This window comes from Sapajus apella, unplaced genomic scaffold, assembly GCF_009761245.1.
Source record: "Sapajus apella isolate SASKATOON/1434 unplaced genomic scaffold, GSC_monkey_1.0 scaffold57, whole genome shotgun sequence".
NCBI lineage: Eukaryota > Metazoa > Chordata > Mammalia > Primates > Cebidae > Sapajus > Sapajus apella.
Genome location: NW_022436997.1, coordinates 2,148,895 through 2,166,895, shown reverse-complemented (window position 1 = coordinate 2,166,895; position 18,001 = coordinate 2,148,895). Strand labels below are relative to the sequence as shown.

General features: G+C 42.0%; 1 protein-coding gene across 4 annotated transcripts in view; it reads left to right on the top strand.

Annotated features, from left to right (window-relative positions):
* Positions 1 to 18,001, top strand: part of SETBP1 (SET binding protein 1) — a 377,101-nt gene that overhangs the window by 97,645 nt on the left and 261,455 nt on the right. The gene's annotated exons all lie outside the window — the stretch shown is intronic.

Genomic DNA, 18,001 nt, shown 5'->3' with positions numbered 1-18,001 from the left:
AGTATTGGAAGGCTGGGGACCATGCATTGAGCCCCTGCAAAGCGCTTAGAGCTGGAGAATGCTCGCTTCTGTTAGAGCATAGTACTCTCCCCAAACCAGGAGTAGAGGTTTTAGGAGTGCAAGAAACACGTCATGCAGCACAGGTGTCAAAATATGTAAACTGCCTCAGCATGTATGAGTTTCCTTTTGTGGCTAGGGCAAGTCTTACAGTTTCTTTTTCTTTTGTAACAATAATGGCCTGTCAGTGTTACACTGGGGACAAGCAGTTGGCAGGAGAGGGTGTGGAAGAGAGAAAGGGAGAGGGAAAGGGAAAAGTGGCTTGAGGATGTGGAAGAGAGAAAGGGAGAGGGAAAGGGAAAAGTGGCTTATCTAAGCTGCCTCTGGCTGACTGTCAGAGGAATTTGTGCAAAGCGAGGCCTTGGGAAAGCTCTGTCACACTTGGAGTCAGTGTGTGAGCTGATCCACCCTCTGTAAGGGGAGGCTCCTTAATCATCTTCCTTAGAGGGGTAAGAAGAGTAGAGCCTCTTACCCTTCTTACCCCTAACCTTCTTACCCCTTTACTCTGCTCTGTCAACCTCAGAAGTCACATTTCCCTCCTGCCTGTTGCCTTCTATTTTTCTCTGTGGTTGTGTTTTCTTCCCTTGTCTTAATAGTCTAATAAAGTTTTAATTGCACACACACACACACACACACACACACACACACACTGCACTTTCCCGCCAACACTTTGGGACCACTTAAGAGAGTTCCCTCCTTGTCTGGGAGTGGGATCTCACAGCTTGCAGGCTCCCAACACAACCTGTGCCCAACTGTGCAGTCATCTGGGTGTTCAGAAACAAGAAACTCAGGCAAGCCCTGCTCCTCCAACTCTTGCAAGGAGGCATGTGTTGTAGGAGACTCTATTGTGCCCCAAATCCCCAAGGTTCCAGAAATCAGCCTCTCCTCCCCTGCCTTTTCCTAATGTTTTACAAATGAAGGAGACATACAGCTGGGCCTTGAGGAGCCCAGGGCCCTGATTCCTCTTCCTGTGCCTGCCCCTCTGAGTAATGCACTTCTCATTTTGGAGCTCTTGTTTCTGTATCTCTTTCATCCCTTGGGTACCTAAGATTTTAATTTACCTTAGCCACTTTATAGGATAATGAATCTGAGACATTTGTTTCCACTGAAGGTCAGCTTTTCCTTACTTTAGGACATGTTCATTTGTCCTTGAGTTTCAGAACTGACAGATCAAGTTCACACTGGAACTTTTTCATCCCGGTCATGGTTTTGTGGCATTACCCACTTGAGATGCCCATAGATGCACCTTCATATATTCATTTATGCAGTCAGTCAACAAATGTTTTTGGAAAACTGGCTGATTGTCAAGCTCTGTACTAGACCTCGGCCTTACAGGGGACAAAGCAAATATAATAGTTGTCCTCACAGTTATGGTCTACTGAAGAATAGAGACTTCAACAAGGAAATATAATAAAGCGGTGGAATGTAAGGCAGAGGGACAGCATACTGTGGCAGCACACAGAGGGGCTGTCACTTGGTATTGGGGGTCATAGAGCTCCCTAGAGACGTGGTGTCCAAGCTAAGAGCTGAAGAATGACGAGTCAGCTAGGTGAACAGGAGTTGGAACAGTGATGAGAAATCCAGCTGGAGTGGGAAAGAGTTCCAGAAAAGTGGAACAGCTAGTTCAAATGACCCTAAGGCAAGGGTAAATCCAGTGCTTTGGGGAAACTGGCCAGCACCAATATGTCAAGCCTGGGGCAAGTAAGGGGAGTGGGCAGCCTGCTAGGCTGGTGAGGTAGAAAGGAATGGGGCACAGGGTGTGAAGGAGTACATGTTAGGTAGGGTTTTCCCAACCCTTTGAGAAAACTCTGGACGGCGTCTCATGAACAATGGAAAATCATTGAAGAATTTAAGCGAGGGAATTAAATGACCTTAGTTGCTTCTTAAAATGATTGTTCTGGGCTGCTGTGCAGAGAATGGATTGTAGGGCATTGAGGCAAGGATAGGCAGGGCAAGGATATGCTCACTTAACTAAAATTCTTAGAGACAGGGAAGATTTGGCACATGGTGTTCTATTGGCGTAACTCCCACCATGATGTTTTTTAATGTATACTCTTATCTCCAAAGCCCCCCGCCCCGTCTCTCTCTCTCTCTCTCTCCCTCCCTCCCTCCCTCCCTCCCCCTCCCACCTCGTTCCCTATTGCATAACACAGTTCCAGGCATAAAAGGTGCCTAATCAATGTTTGAAGACTGAATGAATGAAGAAGTATGTAATCCCTCATAGATTCCCCTCTTGAAAGACTTTTCCCATTCACGTTTCCCTTGATTTTGATCCCATGTGTGAAAGAGGATGATACCACAATGCAAAAAAAACCCAACTAGAAGCCTGGGTTCTCTTCCCATGTCTTCCCTTGAGAAGCTGAGCGAATGGGGCCAAGCGCAGTTTCTTGATACCCTGTTACTTCAAGTGAAAAATGAAGGAGTCAGGCTGGAGAAAGCCTCTTAATCACTGGTTTTTGTGATTCTATGACTTAAGGGACTGTAATACTGTTTAAATCAAACACAACTCTCACGATTTGCAACCCTCAGTGTTTTGAGTTTGTTATAAAATGTCCTTTGCTAGAGGGATGTCAGAAAACCAGGCCTACTTTATCTTGGGTATTGCATTATTCCCTTCTGGTCTGGGGATTAGGGAAAATGAAGTAGCTGTTAGGAATGCAGAACGACCTCAACCAGAACATCAGAAGCCACTTAGAGACACACTGCTTCCAGTGGGGCATGGGTAGAAATAAGGAATTCCACTATAAAGAGAGATTTGTTTTCTTGTTCTCCACCTTAAGGAGAGAAAGGGAATGAAAGGAAAAACAAGACCTGAACTTTCACACCCTGATAAGAATTTCCTGGTATTTACAACATGTAGAATAAACTTTGTTGTTGTTGTTGTTGTTGTTTTCCCAAAAATAAATGCATTTTTTTGCCACGTGGCCAACGTGACTGGTTTGGGGGAAAAATACAGTCTTTTAGTGTTAAAGACTATATTTTAGTGTAGATTAGACAGAACAAAAGAGCTCACAGCTTTCTTCTTAAAATATTTATTTATCTCATAGAGGAAGGAAAGAAAAGTCAGAAGAAAACAGGAAGAAAGGCCTGTCAAGATTACTCCAGCAAGAAAAGTTTCCTGGCTGTATGGGAAATCATCTAGCTGGGGTGTGTTGTTTTTCCCCCTGCTGGGACTCCAGAATGGGGCTCCTTTCTTAAAAAACCTGGGATGGTTCCAATGGAGAGAACTTGATAATCTTTCAGGCGAAACTCAGTCAACCCACAGGGATTGATGGAAGTCTATTGTCTGCTTTTTCAGGAATCTGGGGGATGCAAACATGTCTAGGTCAGACTGCAACTTCCCACAGCTTATATTCGAGGTGGGCATACACCACTAACTGGTTGGGGGAAACGAATGGGCAGAGGAAGGTAGCACATCAGGTCAATCTTGTCCTTGTGATAATTATATCTTACCACTGGGAAGCCCTAAGAGTATATATATATATCCATGACCCCATTTAAAAAAAAGATTAATTTTTGTGGGTACATAGGTGTGTATATTTATGGGGTATGTGGTCCCATTTGATCGTCACTAGATCCTCACTGGAAAAGGTTTTGTAAACCTCAAGGATCACTGGACTGAAGTCCGAACACCTAGATTTCTGGGAGTTTGGACTAGACACATAGATACAAAAAGATTCATTTTCTCCTATATAAATGTGCTATTCTTATCCCTGTTCTCACTCTTCCCGATGTTATTAAAGGGATCAAATAAAATAATGGATTTAAAGTTGCTCCATAAATTCAAGGGTACTCAGCATTTACGAAACATCTTGCATGTTTTGAGGGACAGATAAGAAGTGCCCTGCACATTTTGGGATTGAAAACATACTGTGGTAGCAGAACGATTAGAGACTTGCTCAGAGTGCCATAGATGGTCTTCAGCAGAATCTTTCTCATGGGTCTTCATCCAGGAGATATTTCCATTATAATCTGGGATCGCTTCTTCCACTGCAGAAAATCAGGAGAAAAGGAAGGAAGTCAATGAGAAGCATATTCGTCAGGCAAATTTCATAAATCATCAAGTGTCCGTGGAGCTCCTTAGATGCAATTTATTTAACTCACAAAATAGAATGATACTCCAAGGCTTATCCAAGGTAATGGTAACTGTGCAGTATGGTAGAATGCTGGCAACGGTGCAGAGTCAATGACCTAAACAGGGCATATGCACAAGAACAAATGACAAGGATAATGATATTTATTTTGTGCTTTATGGTTTCCACAGACTTTCATTTATGTCATCGCATTTAATCCTTTCCGTAATCCTATAATATAGGGATGGAAGGTGTTTTTATTATCCTTCAATTTTAAATGCAGAACATAAGGCCTGGAGAGTTAACTGACTTGTTCAAGGTTGAAAAACCTGTAAGAGGTGAGTCTAGGGTCAGGTCTGGATGTTGAGACTTCAAATTCTTGTCTCCATGGTGCTGACACCACCAATTCTTTATATGAAGCCTTGGGCAAATGGTTCATTACACCTATATTGCAAATTTCTTGTAGTGAAATAAGTCATCTCAAGAAAAGAAGTGGGTAATGGGAAGCCTTGCTTCCAAGCAGCTAGTGTAGAAGACCACCCTGGCATTATAGGCTGGGTCTTGGAAGGTCACTTACAGGGGACTTGGGTAAGTCAGGGCCTTTGTCCTCTGATCTGGAAGATGAAGGGGTTAGATGATTCTCTCTTGCACTAAAAATTATGTTTTGAGATGCATGGATGAAAGATACACTAATTGTAGACTTTCCTAAAGATACAGTACAGAAAATAGGAGTTCTTTCATGTAACATATGCAGGTTCTATTAATTGATTTTACTTTGTGGACTGCTTTACATTAGTTTTAAGGATTTCTCCATCTTTTTTCATTTGTTCTTATAACACTCTTTATCAAGGTTGACAATGGGGTTTTTTTTTGTTTTTTTTTTTTCAATTCCTCTGGCTATTCTTGCCTTTCTGCTCTTTAGACAAGCCTAGCCCTGTGCCTCCCCAGGGGGTCTGCACATGCTGTGATCTGTTCCCTGCCTTCACATGACCTGGCCTTTCTTATCACTTAGGTTTGGATCACATGCCACTTCCTCAGAGGGGCCTTTGCAGATTGTTGCAGTTAAGGTCCCCAGGCCATGTCATTTTTATTACATTGACCTGCTTTATTTCCTTCATAGGATTTATTGTCATCTTAATTGTGAATATTATTGATTTGTTTACGTTATCATGGTCTGTCTCTCCTGCTGGAAGTTAAGCTCCAATAGAGCTATTTATCTTGCTTTATCTTGTATACCAAACACCCAGAACAGTGCTTTGCACATAGTAGGGGGTGGTTAATACATGTTGACTGAAATAAACATCTTATGAGAAATTTAGCAATTGCTCAAGATTACATAGTCAGTGAAGGACTGAACTGGAACCAGAATTCAGTCTCTCAACTCTTAGTTTATTGTTCCTTTCACTTGCTGTGATGCTGCCAAAATGAATACATATTTATACATGGGAGTTCCTGATGATTACTGATAAAATCTGGAGTGATCGTGAGACATTTATGTGAAACTGAATGCATTTCTTAAGGGAAATGAGGAACTCCCCGAGGAGCTCGTGATAAGAGAATTTATAATCTACGTGCTTTGTATATTGGGCATCAATCATCTCATAATTGTTTAACTCATTTTTAAAGGAAGCTCATTTCAAGAGCACTTTCAATATTTTTTATTGGTGACACTCGGATTTGAACAAATAAAGACACATCATGTACACACACTCAGGAGAGAGCATAAACGGTGGCAGGTGACAGGCCAGTCAGATTCCTGGTCAAACTACAGAGATTTTCTGACAGAGGCTGAAAGGGTTTTATGGGTAAGACTGTTGAGCATGTCAGGCTGCCAGAGGACATAGCTATTCCAAGTTCAGTTCCAGAAGTTGCGTTGCAGGTATTTTCTAGTTGGGCCTACTTTCTCTCAGTTACCCATGATGAATCTCTCAGTTATTGGAACTTTTTGGAGGACCAGGTAGGGGATGTCACCTTGATTACCTCTTGATTGTATAGTTTTTCTTTTTTTTACTGTTGTGTGAAGCAAATTGCCTTTCATTTGCTCCATGTCTTCTCTTTTGAGCACTAAGGAGGTTTTCTGGATACAAATGTCTGAGGGCTGGTGAAGAAGACTATGTTTATTGATTTTCCAGTCCCTAGATTTGTCAGCCCTCATCTCCCCATTAGAGAACAAGTGTTATTAATCTGTCATTTTAAGACCATTGTTCCATCTCTTGCTGATTTTAGCTTTGGTTCTTTCCCTCCGTTATCCCTTGATTGAGACACAACATGCTCAACAGTACATGGCGTTTCAGGTTAGGGCTAAGGACGATTTTGTAGAAGCACTGGCTTCTCTCTTATTTGTTGCCGCATTGCGATTTTGCCAACGGGACCTGCTAAAGCCTGAAAGGATGCTATCATTGCCCTATAAGTACACTTTAGTAACACCCCACAATAAATCAAAGTATTACCTGTTGCAAGTAAGCTTTAATTTTCTCACTCAGTCACCCAAGAGTTTCCTGATGTTCCCCTCTGTTTTTACATATGACCTTCTCTGTTTCATGGGGTGCTTCTTACTCTAGTTCATTTCTATCAATCTCAGTACTGATTTTTCCAAAAGGCCATTGATGAAACTAGCGGAGATATGGCTATTTCTCCCACCTTTTATTGCTGGCCTCTAAGTCAACTTCCTGTCTATGGCAGAGCATCTCCTTTTTCCCTTGGAAATGCAATATGTTAGTTATTTATGGTTGATATCTTTTTTAAAGTTTTTGAAAGCTGCAACATTGATAGCCTTGATTTTTTTTTCCTCTGTACACACTTACTGATTTGCATAAAGAACACACACACACTCCTGGCTTTTTGGGTTAATAGTTAAAACAGCCCAGATTCAGATCTAAGCTCTAGCAGGCATAGAAATGCAAATATGTGATTTGAGAAGTCTTTGATTTCCCCCCCCCCCTAGAATTATGGCACTACTGTGTACTGTTCTGTAGTCATAAGCAGAAGTCACTAGCCAAAAGCAAAGATGCAGATATGTTGTATGGAACTTGGAGGCTGTACTTTGGATAAATATGCCTTCTTGGTAAAGACCAAGGTTAACAGGCAAGGAAAAGATTCCACGTAGGACTATGAGGAGGGGAAGAATGCATATGAAGCTCTCCCTAAGACAACATCAGCTCATTTGGGCAAAGAGCAACTACCCCTGACAGAAAGAAACATTTTTGGGTAGTAGTAAAACATTCCCTGAATATTTGGGGCTTGCTTTTTTCTCTCCTCCCCCAAGAACAAGTTTAGTGGCCTGGATTTGGAGAGCCACAGGGGACCTGAGGAGGGAGGGGTTGTATTGACTTTCACTTGATTGAGTTTGTCGGGGGAAATGTGATCATCTCCATCAGCTGTCATGCTGAGGTTGCTCCTATCGGGCTGTCAGTAGCTTTCAGTTTCTGATCTTTCTCTCAAATTTGCTGTCTATTTGAAAAGGAGAAGAAAGATGCTTTGGGTACCAAGAAGGGAGAACGTTTTGAGCAGCTACCTGGGAATTCATTTACAGACTTTGATGCCCTGTCAGTTTAATTCTGATGGTGTGTAGTAACATAGAAGAGACAATAATGCTTTCAAAGGTAATTTAGATTTCTCTCTTTAGGAATAATTTTATTTATGAGGAGCTGAGCATGAGTGGAACTAGGATGAGAAAGGGTGCCGGTGTGTAGGCAGGCTTCTTTCCTTACTTATGGTGATATAGCTTAATTCAATATCATACAGTAGCAGTAATTGAAAGGATATTTCATTTATATAGCATCTGTCAGCCTAAAGTACTTTTAGAGTCTTCACAAACAGGATCTGCTTTCCTTCTCAGAAAAAAATGCTGCTAAGTTGAAGATGGAACTGAGACAGGCTCCAGTACCCCAACTAAATACAAAACTGAGTCAACTGTTGTGGCAGAAAAAAATGGGCACAGGCACCCGTCAGGAATTACTGAAAAATATACATAGACATGGATTTTCTTGGGGGAGTCAATTAAAAACAAAATCCCAGTGCTGTAGTAGTTGGTCATTAAAAAAAAAAAAAAAATCGTTCTCTAAGGAAATAAAGGAAAGAAAAGAAGAAACAAAAGACTTTATCTAACGTAAATAAAGACCTTCTGATTTGTTTAGTTTTACTTATTTGGACTTGTATACATTAGTTTATTGGAGTTTTTTTTTTTTCAAAACAGGAACAGAGCTGTGCTTTAGAGATCAAAGATAAAATGTGGCCTCAGAGGATAATGTCCCAGAAGATGTTAGGTAGAAAAATTTCTCAAGTGATTGAAAGAAGTTCCCCCTCAGAGTATAGAATCTTAGTTTCCGCTGGCTCCTGGGAAAAGCCATTCTTGATGTTGGTGAGAAATGGTGCCATTTCTCTTAAGTAGTTGGGAGAGAAGGCAGCTGCCTTCCTGAACTGTTTCCTGAACTCTTCCAGCCGCAGGAGGCAGGGGTAGAGAGGGAAGGTATATTTTTGGAGGCTTGCCCAGTGACTTCAGGAGATAGCATATCACTTCTGATACATTTGCAAATTAATATGTTGCCCTACAGCAGCTGACTTGTTCCTTGTTGGATCTTTAATTTATGTACAAGCTCCTAAGCTATGCCTCTGTATTTGATCTTGATGGGGACTGTGTGGAAGGTTCTCCTTGTATTAACTTTAGCTGGCTGATGCCATTAGCAGAGTCAAGAGAACAGGTACCTGGAAGCCTGGCCTTGCTCATATAATGTTCTGTGGAAGCTTGAGACCTTATCTTTGCAGTATTTTCACTCACTTATGTTGTTGTTTATTCTGCTACAAACACTCCAAAGAAGGGAGCAGAATTGTTTATGGAAAGGCAAGCACACTGTTTTAGTACTGTTTTAATTAGTAAAACGATAAGTCATGAAAGTGATCATTTAAATGTAAGAACAAATCCCCACTCAGAAAACCTCATTTTTCTTCCTTTTTATTTATTTATTTATTTATTTATTTTTGAGACAGGATCTCACTCTGTTACCCAGGCTAGAGTGAAGTGGCATGATCACTGCTTACTGCGGCCTTGTGTCCTGGGCTCAGGTGATCCTCCCATCTCAGCCTCCTGGGAATCTTAGCTGGGACTATAGGTGCACACCACAGTGCCTGCCTAATTTTCTGATTTTTTATGCAGACAGGGTTTTCCATGTTGTCCAGTCTGGTCTTGAATCTCTGGGCTCAAATAATCCACCCGCCTTGACCTCCCAAAGTGTGGGGGAGGGGTTACAAGTATGAGCCACCGCACCTGGATTCCTCATGTTTTAAAACAGGATTTAAAATGTCTTATTTCTTTTAGATCTAATGCACTCTTTGGCAAATTTTGTTTTAGTGTCAGTGGATAAGAGGAGAAAAGGATCATGCAGAAGAAAATGTGAGATTTGACCCTTTACCAAAATAGCTTTGTGACCTGAGATTAATCATTTGACTTCCCCAGTCCTCAGCTTTTCCCTCTGTAAAATGAAAGACAAAATGATTGTTGGTATACTTTCCACCTCAACATCTTTAAACTTTCTTAACTTAGATTCCAAACTTTAAAGCTGCATAAAATTGATTTATTGAAATAATATTTCCTTGCTCTGTGTTTCAGCAAAACATGCTCATTTGAATCTGACTTCAGTTTATTGGAGAATATAGAAAAAAATAGGACAGGATCTACGTGATCATCCAAGCAGTAAGTGGGGGATCACTCGGCAGAATTTATTTTCAGGCCGTGTCCATTTAACTTAAATACTGTTGATTTTTTTATTCCTATTTCGGTGGCAGTCCATCACCTTCCTGCTCCCTCGCTCCTGTTTTACTCTGCTTCTCTTCTTAAAAAACAAACAGTAAAATTTTTTATTTTCTGGTGATTTTTTTCTGTCCTTATCTATGAACAGAGAAGGGAGTAGGATAGATATTGTCCTTTTAGTAAACCGAGTGTGTCCCAACCTGTGTGCATAGTAAACTCACTCCTCCCACATTCCTGAAATTTAGCAAAACCAACCATGACACGCCTGGTTTATGTTAGTTTTATTTCAGAAAGTACTTTTCCACACTGATTCCTCCTGATAAGGCCTGCCCAGGGCTGCTTTGCTGGCCGCGGGAGAGTCAGAAGTCATTGTGTGACAAGCTGTGTGATCCAATTCACTGGACAAACCCAGGAATGATGTCATTTACCCAGATCTATTCTTTAAACCAAATCCCCACCCATCATAAGATTTTTCTCACTTCTCCTTTGAATCCTGTTAGCTGCTGCACAGATTACAGTTCTGTGATCCCTGCAGGAAGAACAGGCTGTGTTTTATGTGGAAAAAATAGCCACATGCCCCACTGTCAGTTTTTCTTGTGATTACTTTTGCTCCAGAAAGGAGAATTTGGGTACTTTTTGCTCAACTTAAAAAATAACACAACAACAATTAAAAAAATCTCAACCCAGTTAAACTGTTCATCAGTAAGTATTTTTCAGTTTTTTCCTCTGCTGGGTACCTTGAAAGATAAAAGGCAACTCTAAGATACTGCTTCCAATGTATTAGCACCGCATGGACTCCTGTTTACAAAGATTGTGTTGCCCCAGCGAAAGGTATTTATCAGATAATCATTCATGAATTTTCTCATGAGTTAAAACCAGCCAGACCTCCTGGTTTGATAGCCAGTGTCATCACACTGAGGTGCTGTAAACCCTCACAAGCTGTGAACCTTGTTCTTTTAGTTAATATGGGCAGCCTCGTCCCCAGTAAATGTAAGACTGTTCTCTCTTTTTCAAATAGATTCCCAGGATTCATTCACAGGCCTGTAGGGCATGGGATCTCAGCATTGGCTGCGTAACAGAATCACATGGGGAACTTTTTAAAGACCAAAATGCCTTGGTCTAACCCCCAGAGATTCTGGTTATTTGGTCTGGGAGGCGCTGCCTGGATGTTGGAATTTTTGAGTTGTATAGCCCAAGTTGAGAATTACTTTCCTAGGGGTTCAGGAATTGCTTGGCCAAATTTTTTGCTTTAGAGAAGCCTACAGTTTGGGGAGATTAAAATGTACATTCCTTAAAAAAGACCGCCCTGAACAAGTACAAAATCTAGATAAACTATGAGGGCATTTGTTTATTTAAAAAAGTATTTATTAAAAATGTGCTTTTTCACACCGGGCTTGGTGGATCACACCTGTAGTCCCAGCAGTTTGGGAGGTCAAGGCAGGTGGATCACGTGGTCAAGAGATTGAGACCATCCTCACCAACATAGTGAGACCCCATCTCTACTAAAAAAAATACAAATTAGCTGGGCATGGTGGTGAGTGCCGGTAGTCCCAGTTACTCCAGAGGCTGAGGCAGGAAAATGGCTTGAACCCAAGAGGCAGAGGTTGCAGCAAGATGAGATTGCACCGCTGTACTCCAGCCTGGGTGACAGAGCTAGACTCCGTCTCAAAAAAAAAAAAAAAAAAAAAAAAGTGCTTTTTCAGAAATATTAATTGAATACCTCCTGTGCCCAGTACTGTTGTAGGCCCTGAGAAAACACAGGCTGAGCTGGTGAGCAGTCTGCCTGCCTGTAGTGTAGAGAAGTTCAAGGACAGTTCAGTTGACAATGGGCTAGTGTTGCTTTGGGAAAGAGGTGCGCTGAAGGCAGGCCTGGGAGGATGGGTGGAGACAAATGGGGTTGGGGAGCCTTTCTGGGGACTAGAAAAATGACAGCAGCCTCAGATGTCATACCACTGGAGAAATTTGATTACCCTGAGTTGCCTAGTACACAGCCCTGCTCTTTGTAAGTTTTACATCAATATAAAATGCATGTGTTTTAATGAAAATGTGCAGATTCAAAGAGCATCTCAGACACATACTTTTGAATGAATTTTTTTCCCAATATTTCAGAGCAGTGATTCTCAACAGAAGGGATTTTGCCCTGCCCTGGACCCCAGAAAATCTTTGGCATGTGTGGAGACATTTTTAATGGCACAATTGGATCCGCAGCACTACAAGTGTCTAGTGGGTAAAGGCCAGGGGTGCCACTAAACACCCCAAAATGCACAGGTCAGCTCCCACAACAAAGACTGATTCAGTCCCAAATGTCAAAAGTGCTACATTTGAGAAACCTGTGCTAGAGGTCGAGAAAGAAGACATGAGAAGGGCTTTCTGCAGGAAAGTCCTTTTAGTGTAATGCCTCATACTCCAACACAAAACACATAGAACATACACACACATATATACATGCATACCCACACAGATAAAACAGCCTTTGAGGAGACTTGCATTTCCCAGTGGTGGGGGACACATTGAGGGTTTCTAGACCTTCCCCAAGCCACTTACTTTCCCTGAATTTTCAGCACTTAGGAGAAATTTCCATGGGGAAGAAGAATCACTCTTTGGTCATCCATGCAATTTCCTGCTCAGTTTCGATAGCAGCTGAGCTTCTCCTGTCTAAGGTTCAAACCAAAAGGCTGTATTTTCCTGTGGGGGAGAGAGAGAGAGCAAGCTTACAATTGCCTCTCTAGACATTTAGAATTTCTAAATAAAATTTTGGCTCAAGTCTTGAAAAGCACAGAGTGATGTCAGCTGAGGGGCTGCTCAACTGCCCTAACTTCTTGGGTAGGGGTGAGGCAGGAATCGTTGCTTCTTCATGACTTCCTACCCAACTGTGGGCAAGGCATCTATTTGGAGCCAAACCATACATTTAGGTCCTAGTTCTGACACTCTTGGCTGTGCAGTTTCCGGCTCATCATTTCATTTCTGTCTGCCTCTGCTCCATTTTCTGTGATCTAACAATTCTACTGCTTTTGGGCTTTGGGTGAGGATTAGATTGAATTTGTATAAAGTACCTGATATAAAATAGGTGTTTAATAAATGGCAGCCTTTAAAATGTTATTAGCAAAGGGGGAGGACAGGTCTAGGAGATCCCCAATGTCCCATCCAATGCCAGTATTCAGACACATTGTCATACTGGAAACTACAGAGGCTTGGCCTGCACCGAAATGTGGGAAAAGGACTTTGTGTTTATGCGAGAGAGAAGATATCCATGTCTGTATATGTTCCAGATGATTCTTAGGTCACATCAAATTCCCCCTTTCTTCAAAGAACAGCAAGAGCTGGAGTGCAGGGTAAACATGTCTATTGCCTGGCTGAGAAATGACCTCAGAGCTGTGCCTGAGCCCACCACTCAGGGAGCGAACTGTGCACCCAGCTTGGGTTCTGGGTCTTTGGCAGTGGAGCCAGCACAGGGCAGTTGCCAGTAGCTGGCATGCATACTTTTCGTGTTACCCACTGCCGCCTGGAGTACCTGGACCTGATGCCCACGTTCCTCCCTCTGCTGAGCAGGATGTGTTAATTGTCTTTTGCCTGGCCACATCCCCCTCTCTTCTGCCACCCTTCCATGCACACCACACAGACGAAGTAGGAATATGCTTTTTGATGTTGGCTGGTTTTAGAAGTTTGCCTCCCACCTTTTTTTCTCTTTCTAAAGGAGAACAACCTGAATACCACACACAGTGTTATCTAGCTCTGACTTTGAAGAGGAATTTCTCCCCTTAGGGCTCTATTCCTGGTACAGCATAATCTAGGAGAAAAAAAAAAAAAAAGTTTATCCCAGGGAAGCCAAGTCAGCCGAGAGTTATTCAGAGTGTCTGACTGCCTGTTATATTTAGAAACTACCCGGAGGAGAGCTTTGAGAATGCAAGAGCCTTCCAAATCTGAGTGGTCCTGTTGGATTCTCCTTCTGGTTACATGGAGTGGCCAGATGAAGAAAGTCTTCCTCTTATTATTTGGGAATGATGGGATAAAAGAAAAAGGAGAAATGCAGCTATAGAGTGTGACAGCCCTAGAATTAAAATCTGTCCTCCAAATTAGTGTGTCCAGACCTTCCCTTGTGCAGACTTATGTGCCGAATGAGCCATCATTGGTCTGCTGAACCTCAGTTTTGTTAACTATAAAATGAGGCAGCTGAGTGGAATCAGTGTTCTAAACCTTTGCTGCACATTAAGATTATATGGGGAGTTTGGGCCTGGTGTGATGGCTCATGCTTCTAATCCCAGCACTTTGGGAAGCTGAGGGGGGTGGATCATGAGGTCAAGAGTTTGAGACCAGACTGTTCAATACAGTGAAACCCCATTTCTACTAAAAAATACAAAAATTAGCTGGGCATGGTGGCATATGCCTGTAGTCCCAGCTACTTGGGAGGCTAAGGCAGGAGAATCACTTGAACCCAGGAGGTGGAGGTTGCGGTGAGCTGAGATGGTGCCACTGCACTCCAGCCTGGGTGACAGAGTAAGACTCTGTCTAAAAAAAAAAAAAAAAAGATTATATGGGATTTTGTTATAATAGAGATGCTGGGGCCACACAACCAGATATTCTGATTGAAAAGGTCTGGTGCACCCTCAGCACTGGCATATTGCCAATGCCACTACTCCAGAAAATTCTGATTTCCTGAGACCACACTTTGAGAAGCACTGATCTGGCCCAGAATTGTAATGTCAGAATTCTGACATAACTGGGCCAGATCAGTGCTTCTCGAAGTGTGGTCTCAGGCCCAGAAGCAGCAGCATTACCTGGGAACTTGTTAGACATGCCTATTCTTGGACCCCACCCCAGACATACTGAATTAGAGACTCTGGGTGGTGGGGACCCCCTATGTGTTTTGTTAAGCTCTTGAGGTGCTTCTTATGCATGAGAAAGTTTGAAAAGAACAATAGATTGGATAACTTTTTAAGGGTTGCCTACTAGGTTGCAAAACCTGTAATTCTATAAACAGCCTAGATAGGGTGGAAGATCAAGCCAAGGCCACACAGATGGCTAAATATGTAGGGGAGCCCTTACCAGAATCCAGGCTGTTTGAACTGCCATCCAGAGCTCTTTTAATTATCCAATTAGGAAGATGTTTAGGATTCATGGCATGGCATTCCACTCTTTTACTCTCTTCCCCTCCCCCGCTCCCTCCCTCTCTCGAGCTTCTTGCGGGCCAAAGGATTGTAGAGAACATATTATTTTTAGCTCATGGTATACCTGCAGTACAGGGCATGTTAATTGCAAAAAGAGATCATTCTTTAATTCTTAGGCATGTAACGAGGGGATAGTTGGAGCCGGACTATTGGCCACCTCTTTGGTTTCTGTAACTACTGTGCCTGAATGGTTTTTTTGAGGTTGGTTGTTTTTTTGAGGTTGCTTGGCAGGTAAATGTAAAGATAATAACAGTCTGCTGACTATGAACAGGGGAGTGCTAAATAAAAGGGGGAGTGGGGACACCAGCAACACCTTTCCCTTGGGACAGAACTGTAATTCTTTTAGCTCTTCAAAAATAGCTAAGATTGCAGCCATTGTACTGTGTTTTGTAAAATTCACTATCTGTGATGGATGCAGCTGTTTGAAAAAATATTCTTAGGAGTGAGTTTTAGAGCCGATTTTTAGATGCATTAAGAGAACGTTTTATTTAGTTGTGTCCTAGAGATAAGTGAGGAGCATACTTGCTGCACCCAACAACCAAGAGGTAGAACTGGGACTAGAAGCTTGCTCTTCTCATACCCAGGCTGAAGTACTAGAGTCAGAAAGAGCAGAGGGGAATTCCAGGAAGATATGATTGTGCACACAACTGGAGAGGTTACTGAAGGCAATGAGATTGGGATTTAGAGGCTCACAGGGCTAATAGAAGGAGTTTTAGATGTTGCCCAGCACATCTCTCATTTTATAGAAGAGGATATTGAAGTTTAGATGAGGAAAGTAACCTGCTGGGGGTCACAAGGTGTTGCAATGACCCCAGCCCTCTTGGTGTCATTATTATCCAATGCTGTCCCTAGCATACCACCTCATTGTCTAAAGTCACTCAAATAAACAACAGGAAGATGTGCTAGACCTCCTATCTTCACACACCACTGTCAGCTCTTAAGTAAATGGTGTTGGGAAGGGATGTGACTTGGGATCCTAATTCTGTTTCTTTAGGAATGACTATTGGTGGAAAAATGTGTCTTAGGATGTGAGATTTATATGTCGTAATTCTTCCTTGGGTTATCAAGCAGGAAACATTCATGAATGCAAGGTATTCTACCTAATATTATAGGCAAGGCTCATATCCAGTGGAGGAGCAAGACTTACTCAGATGTGAAAATGTGGCAGAGGCCCTCCGCTCTAGTTTTAAGAGAAATATGATTCCTGTGCTACAGAAAAGTAAGTTGGTAAAGTGCTGCTTCTAACTAAATGCAGTAGATCTAGTATAAAATAGCAGTGTCTTATGAGGAGACGTTATTGTGAATAAGGTCACTGCTTGCCATGGTATTTACTCATAGTTAGTCAATGGTCTACCAGTTCCATGGATAGTTTCCCACTCATCTGTTTCTCTTTTCTTGAAATACCATGACTTATTAAAGTGCCACAACTAATGATGATGAGCACTGAAGTAGCTCATCATCTGAGTGGTCTCTTAGTTGTTCAGTCTCAGCTTCCTCTTAGATCCTCATAGTGTCTGGAAACCCGACAGGTTTATTCTCCACTCATTGCTGCTTGGCACATCGAACACCAAGTCTTCTTCCTCATAGCCTGAGTCTCCTTCAGTAACTATAGCTGTTATCAGAAGCAGAGTGGGAGTGACTGAGCGGTTTGAGATCAGGTTTACTGACTAAGAGTGGCAGGAGAAACTGTGTCTCATTCTGCCCACCTACAGATTCTGGGGTTTCTAAACTTATCCATGGGTTACATCCAGGGTGAATATTGTCTGACGAAAACCTGAAGAATGTTTTTGAGGTTGAAAAGTCTATAGATATCAGGTCTATTTTTAAAAGCCTGTCAAGAATACAACAGTGTTTTATGCTAACCCTCAAGGTTTGAACATTTAAAATCAGTGCTTAGAAAATCACCAAACAGATACAAAAACAGGTACACGTACACACGTGTCCTTGCCTTGTTAAGGAGAGCTCAGTCAACATAAGCTCTTTTCTCCATAATTGTTATAGAGTAACACAGAGATATTGACAGTCTCTAAAAATGTGTAGAGCAGTATGCCCCTGCACTCACCATCCCCAGACTATGATTTTACATTGGTTCCTGTGCTGTCTTTTTATATCATTTGAGTTTTCTTTTTCACTGTCAAGATGCTAGTTCTTCTTCTTTTCCACTGTTAATAAACATAACCAGCTCTTTCACCAAACTAACCTTCCAATTTGTGCTTCTAATCTGCTGTGGATGGGATACGACATAATCAAGCTGGTGAAAAATGTGCTGAATGTTGGAGCAAACTGATCCTGAATTAAGACTCAAGTAGCTCTTCTATAATGGAGTTCTCTTTCCACAGATTTTTCATGTTCAGCCGGCTTCAGTGAATTTATTTATCGAGTGTTTGCAAAATGAACATCAATATTTTATGTATTGAGTTTCCCTTAGGATTATGATTCCTTCCAGAGTCACAGAGGAAATGGGAAGAGAATTATGTATATGACTGAGTTAAGTAAAGTTTTAGAGCTAGAAGGGTTCCTGCCTATTGCACTAGGAGAGGCCTCTAGGATAATCTAGAATTACCCAGTGGTAATCTAGACCAGTGCCTGCCCATTCTCACTGAATGCACATTAGAAGGACCTGGGGAACGATTAAAATACCAAATGCCTGTTTCCCTCCCGAAGAGATGCTTATCTGGGATGGAGCCCCACAATCTGTATTTGTTAAAAGCTCTTTATGTGATTCTAATTGCAGCAAGAGTTGAGAATCAGGAATCTCATACAAGCCTCTCACATTGCAGATGAATAGTATGAGGCCCTGGGAGTGGAAGTGACAGGCAATACAGCATTGTCTGTGCCCACAGTCAGCAGCAATCCCTGCACATGGCAGAATGCTGTTATGATAGCCTTCTCTCAATGGAGGGTTTCCCTGTCTAAACAGCTTCTACTCCTTCAGCTTGTTCTCAAGTGACATGATTTCA